Raw genomic sequence first — 6,601 nt, 5'->3', positions numbered from 1 at the left:
GTGCTGTGCTGTGCTGTGCTGTGCTGTGCTGTGCTGTGCTGTGCTGTCAGAACACTGGACATGTCTGCAGCAGTACAAGTTTCAGCATGCTTGTCCAAGAGAATTCTACCAAAGTGAGCAAGTCTGAGGGCCCACATAACCATACTTAGAAACCTGGCCTGGTGAAGGCTCACTTTCCTAAGCCCCACCCAGTGTCCTCCTAGTCTCACCAGCTCTCATTCCCTATCTGCCTAGCCTGTCAGTGTTGAATCTCTTAACTCCTATACTAGATGAAGGACCATGCACTGCAGTAGCCTTGCAGCCATGGAAAAAGTTAGGATGAGAAAGCCCAGGTAGGACTTGCTGATTCAAGAGTATTAGAGAAACCATGAGTCATGCTACAGTGACATGTACCCACAGCATTTTGTGTGATAAATGCAACCTACTCTTCCAGCTTCCAAGTGAGCTAGTGTCTGCAAACCTCAGGGCTCATGTACAATAAATTAACATAATTAAAAACTAATTAGTAAAACATCACAATTAAAAAGACTTACTTCTGTAACACCTCTCAGGTATGAAGACGGGTCCAGAGTGCTAGCAGCAGGTACACAAGACCAGACCGCAGAAAACGGAAGCTGTGATCCAGCTTTGTGCTTCCTAGATATTTCTATCCCCAAGTAAGGAAATCAGAGTGCAATGTGTAAGCACATGACTGGGCACCTAGTTCTAGGACTCAACCCTGTGGTCCTGCAGGTGTTGGGAAGGGCTCAAGCATTCCCTCAGCCCCCAGTGGCCTGTTAGTGATGCTCCAATAATATTGGCTATCCAGACATTGATCTGAACACTTTACCTGCACTTACTCATTTACTCTTCACAACGACTCCACGAGGCAAGCTCTATTTCTCTGCTGATTTTACAAATGTGGAAACTGAGCCACAGAGACACTAAATAACCTGCCCAAAGTCATACAGCTAATAAGTGGGAGATGCAGGACTTGATGCTGGAAGGTGAAGACATCTGCTTCTGTGGTTCTGGGCACAGTCCTCCTTCAAGAGATAGTCATACTCTGGGGAAGAGAACCAGCTAGTTCCTAGCTCATTGGTGTCCTACAATGGAGACCATCAAGTCTACATTCCTTCTCCTGCGTCCTGTTTATACTTCAATCCCTACTTCCTCATTTTAATAATAAATTTTTACATGAAAACCATAGACGTATCACTGTCTCTAGGATAGGAGAGGAGGAAGGAAAGGGGGCTGGATAAAGGATTCTTGCTTCCATTTTACAGACAGGAAAGCTGAAGTCCAAGAAAATAACCTGCTACATCTGACTCTGTGGGCACACTATGCGTGATGTCCCAACCTAGACTTGAAATCCTTTTGTTCTCATGCTGTTCTTTCACTAGCAGCCTGTCATCAACAACACTGAGGGGTTGGTGTAAAAGCCTATAACAGGAGTTGACCAAAGACTGGAGGCTAGAGAGCCTCAGCCCCAACTGGACCAGGGAACTGTGTCCTTCAGATTCAGAAAGCAAGAAAAATGGCAGAGAGGACCCTTGTCTACCAGCCCTGGTACTAGCTAGTGTCCCTGGCGAGGTTCTATTCTTCTAAGAAGCCCTAGAGAACAAACACACAACTCCCATCTTCCTATTTTCTCCTTCCCTTTAATAAATTTGGTTCCCTGGCTAGGTTTGCTGTGGGCTCAGAACAGGACAAGGAGGTCTTTGGTAGTGACAAGATGCTGCTAAAATTAACAGAGGTGGTGAGAATTGTTTTTACTCTTCTTCACTGAGCTTGGTATCACAGAGCTTTTCCAAATTATTCAAGGGCAAGGAAGCTCTGAGCTTATGGCTCAGTTCACAAAAGGCTGAACCCTCTAAGTCCCACTCTGCTTCCTCACCCTCTATCTAATCTATGGGAGCTTCTGGGAGCCGTTTCTTGTTGCCAGAAATGCCACTGATGACTGTTCACTCCTGTCCTGGGTCACTCCAACCACTGCCTCAGCCCAGGCTGAGTGGTCCCTCCCATGGGTCCACATCATTGCCCTCTTCTCCAGGAAGTCTTCCTTGGCTGCCATTGTCTGCACAGCCCTCCCCTCTCCAAGGGTTCTTCTGACTCTAGGTGCCCTCTATTCTTGGACAATCACTTGAGTCAGTCTCTGCCCAAACACTTACGAAGGGAGATGCACTCAACCTGTGTTCCACACCCTCTGCCAGCCTAAGCCGGCCACTTTCTCCAGCTCTCTGCAGTAGAACACTCTGGCATCCTGCTTTGCAGGCACCTCTCTCTCCTCTAAGCCACTACCCACCTCACAGTTAGTTCATCCCACTTCGCACCCTCAACTTTTATGCTTTCTGCTTTCTATTTCCTCCTTGTGGAAATCCTCAAGCCTGGAAGACATTTAACCATCTGTTGCAGTTTGCTGTTCTGGGGCTTTTGGCTTGGTGTGACTTTGCTCTCTAACTAGACAGTGAGTGAGTTCTTTGCAGACCTGTCCTTTCTCCAGCCTTTCCCTTGGGAGATCAGAGGGGCTGCATGGATGCAAGGATGGCTGAGTGGTTATGTCTCCAAGCTAAGCCAGGCAAATTCAGGAGGCTGTGCTCCCATATGTTCTCACACATGACCCTGAATCCTTCCCACAGAGTGTTGACCTGGGGCCATAGCTCCCTATTCTAAAAGAGCAAAGGAATGAGCACAAGTTAAATTTATCAGTGAGCATTATCTTGAGCACCAATATGTGAATATCTCTGTTTCAGGGAATGGCAATGATAGAAGGAACTAGATTCCTGTTCTCTAACCAAGTAGAAGGGGAAGCTATAGGCACAACAGCCAAAACAGTTCTGACTATGTGTGATTCAGTGGTTATGGGAGAGAAAGGATGGTAGATGGGGTACCTGGAGAGAATGTAATCTCTCCTTAAACAGGAGAGGAGCAGAGGTAAGTGACCTTATCTGTCCTCAAATACCTTCACCACCACAGGACATCCTGACGCCCTCAGAGATGAATCAGCTACAAAGCAGTCACTCCTGAACCAGAAAGAAAACAAAAGCTGTTGCCCCAGGTTACCCTGCCATTTGCTGGTCTCCTCTCTCTCTCTCTCTCAGTGGATGAAATAATTGTGGCCATGGAGTGGCAGTTGGAGAAAAAACGGTTTAGATATACTTAAATGTCACAGTGAATAATACTTTGCCACTATCTTTCCCTAATTACATTCCTCTTTGATTATCTGAGGTTTAAAGGGGGAAAAACTTAACACTTCCTAGAATATTGAGGACAAGGGTACCAAAAAGTCAACCTAAGCACATGCCATACATTCTCCCAAGGGTCTTGCTCCTATATTCATTCTTTTGAGACACCTACTGCAATATTTTTACCCCTAACACTCTGCTGTGTCTGAAAACCAGAAGCCTACGAGTGCAGCTTGGCACCTTTAAGACAGCAATGCTTTGCCAGAAGCCTCTTAGACTGCCATTTTCACGTGAGGGGATCTGGAGTCCAGAATATTTCTGAGGAGACCTATAGTAACTCTCTAGACACCTGTCAGAGAGACAACGGATAATAGATGCTCTCCTCATCCAAGGGCTAAGCCCAAATCCAAATGTGTCACTATCACCAGGCAGGCTGCAGAGGAAGGCAGAAGCTCACCTAAGTAGGAAGTCATTCTTTCCAGCCTTGGGTAAACACATGAAGAGACAGGACACAGAGAGGCAGTCTTGAAGGTAGCATGAGAGGTAGCATGTGAATCTGAATATCCAGGTGACCCCTTTCATTAACACCCTCAATTATTTCACTTATTCCTCTAAGACACTACTGCTCTGACTTACATAGTGGTAAATAATAATAGCAAGAATAACTAAACACATGTAAATTATTTCCTTGGACATGGAGTGGTGTTAGGAAGAAGATGGTGACTGTTCTGGGGATCTCCTCTGATCATTTCCTTCCCTTTCCTCAGCTGGCTCCTTTTACTTCCCAGCTTCATATCTTCAAGGCTTTGCTTTGGCAGGATGGAAATCAGGGGGAGAAAAAGGAACATCAAGTAGAAATTATTTTCATTAACTCTCCTGTTATGGAAGAAAATACAGTCCACTCCACAATGAGATTATGAGGTCCAAGCACAGCAAGATGCTGTTGGATGATGAATTTGAATAATCCTTATCTTTTGCTCATGTGTCCTGGGATATCCTGGCCAACATACACACACACAGGAGGGAGTACAGACAGCACATAGTACTAACAAGAGATTTGCACACACCTGTCACATGCTGTCACACACTAACAAACACTCCAGCTTGCTTACCAGAGACATCCGCACATTATTATAGCGTATCAGAGACACACAGAACACACAGCCACGCTAGATCTCCTCTGCAGATGAGGTTCTTCTCCATTTCACCAACTTCAGCGATTCTTAGATCAGTTTCTAAGACGGGATAATACATGCCTAGGAAACTCACACACAGCTTCAAAAAGCAAAGATGGGAAATTGTTTTAAATGAACAAAGCTCTGCTCTTCTCAGAATTATTCTTGCCGTTGGGTTCGGGACCCCATCCTCAGAAAGGAGTGTCTGGAGTCAGCTTTGTACTTGGGACTGTCAACCTCAGGGCTGAGAATCTCTGGGCCCTCTGACCAAATCTGCCCCTGGAGTGTACAGCCTTCTGGTTGTAGCAAATGCTTATCTGTTTTTGGTTTTTGGCTTTTTGGGGGGGTTTCGTTTGTTTGATTTTTGTTTTTTTGTTTTTTGTTTTTTGTTTTGTTTCTGTTCTTTTTTTGGTTTGGTTTGGTTTGGTTTTGAGGTTGGGGGGGTTGGTTTTTGATTTTTTGTTTGTTTTGTTTTTCAGGCTGTTAGGGTAGCGCCTCTTAAAATTAAAATTTAAACACGACGTCTAGTAATGTAATTCAGGGTTAAGAACAGAAATCCCTGAAAACAGTAAAGTGGCCAAAGGAGGCCTAGCGAGGGGTTGAGAGGGTAGCCTAGCAGCTCCGCCTGCTGTCCCAGCTTCGGGCTCTGCAGCCTCAGGGAGTATGGGCGCGTTATTTTAATTGGCCGGGTTTCTGAAGCCTAGAAAAGCAAACGTTGGAGAGGATGGGGGTGCAGGCAAACACCGAGAATGAAAATCGGCTGCCCTAGCCAAGTTCGCTACCACTATTCGCCCCCAGGGGCGGGACAGCTCTTGCGCCAGCCACTCCCTCTCGCGCGCAGTTGAAGCTCTAGCCCAGGGGGCCCGGCTGGAGTTCCGCGTTGAGCGATGGGGCAGCCAGACTTGGCGCTCCAGACTCCCGGCTTCACACCTCTGGATGCGGTGGTGCAGGGGAGCACAAGCCGCGCCAGTCGACCTCCAGCTGCAGCTGGGTTGGCTGGCGGATGGGGGACGGAGCGGGGGAGGGGAGCATCATTTCTTTGACAGTGAATTAAGAAAAGAAATTTCCAATTTGCCACAGTTTTAAAAAAAAACGAGGGCAAAAACCAAGCCTCTCTCCCGAGCTGGCTCTCCCTCCACCGCGCCCAGACCTTTCCGCCGCCTCCGCTGCCCGAGCCGGTCAGGGGAGGGCCCCTACCTGGCTCCTACCTTCCTCCCTCCAGCCACCGGCTGCACTGGCTGCCGCTCTCCGGACGGTAAAAGTCGTCCGGGACTGAAACATGCTCTCCCGCCTTCTCAGAGGGCTGGGGCGGAGACTCTGATGCAGCCCGGGCTGCTCTCCTAGTCCCATCCTCTCGGGTGGATCCGGTGTCGGTGGATGCAGAACAGGAGGAATTTGGGGTCTGCTCTGGCAGGTTGGGAATTAAAGAAGGAGAAAAGGAGAGAGGTACAGAAAGAGCGCGCGCTAGAGCTCCTGACTATAGATCTACCCACATAATATATATTTATGTAGCTTTTTCTTTCTCTCGACAGTGATCAATGGACACTCAGATATCTGGGCGGACTCCTTCCAAGCCGGTTGGCTTTTTCTAGTCTAAATAAATAAATAAATAAATAAATAAATAAATAAATAAATAAATAGAGCCAGATGGGAGAGAAAAGCGCCCATTCCACCTCCACCACCGCCTGCGCCGCCGCCCCGCCCGCCCGCCCGCCCTGCCTTCGCTTAGCCCGCCTGTCGCCCTAACAGAGCGCAGCTAAGTGGATAACGCCCCCCTACCTGCCCACACGAAAATGAAAATCAATGCTTTGAAAATACAAAAGGTTGCACCTGCTGCTATTACAGAAAAAAAAAAAAAAAAGACCAACCCCAAAAAGGCAAAAAGAAGAGACCGAGAGCCCTGGTAGCTAACAGGGACCCGCTGCCCGCGGCTGCGGGGCCCGGAATCTCAGCGCCTCCCAAAGAGCCATGCGCCTGGCGCTATTTATAGCTGGGGGACGTCTCGGACTGTACCACTGCCGCTCCGCGGGGCCGCCGACGGGGGAGGCGCGCGAGGCCGGCGCCGCCCCGGCCTCCCTGCCCCCGGCCGCCGCCCGCCGCCGTGCGCCCCCCAGCGCGCCCACTTCTGGTCCCCGCGCTTCCCTCCTCCTACCGCGCGCCCTCGCCGCCCCCACCCCTGGTCTGGCAGGGAACTTGAACCGGTCCAGCCTGTTTAAACCGAAAGGACAGAGATCCTGTCTGTTCAATGTAAAAAAAAAAAAA

The sequence above is a fragment of the Grammomys surdaster genome, unplaced genomic scaffold (assembly GCF_004785775.1).
Source record: "Grammomys surdaster isolate TR1022 unplaced genomic scaffold, NIH_TR_1.0 243, whole genome shotgun sequence".
Classification (NCBI taxonomy): domain Eukaryota; kingdom Metazoa; phylum Chordata; class Mammalia; order Rodentia; family Muridae; genus Grammomys; species Grammomys surdaster.
This window is presented reverse-complemented; position numbering follows the sequence as displayed.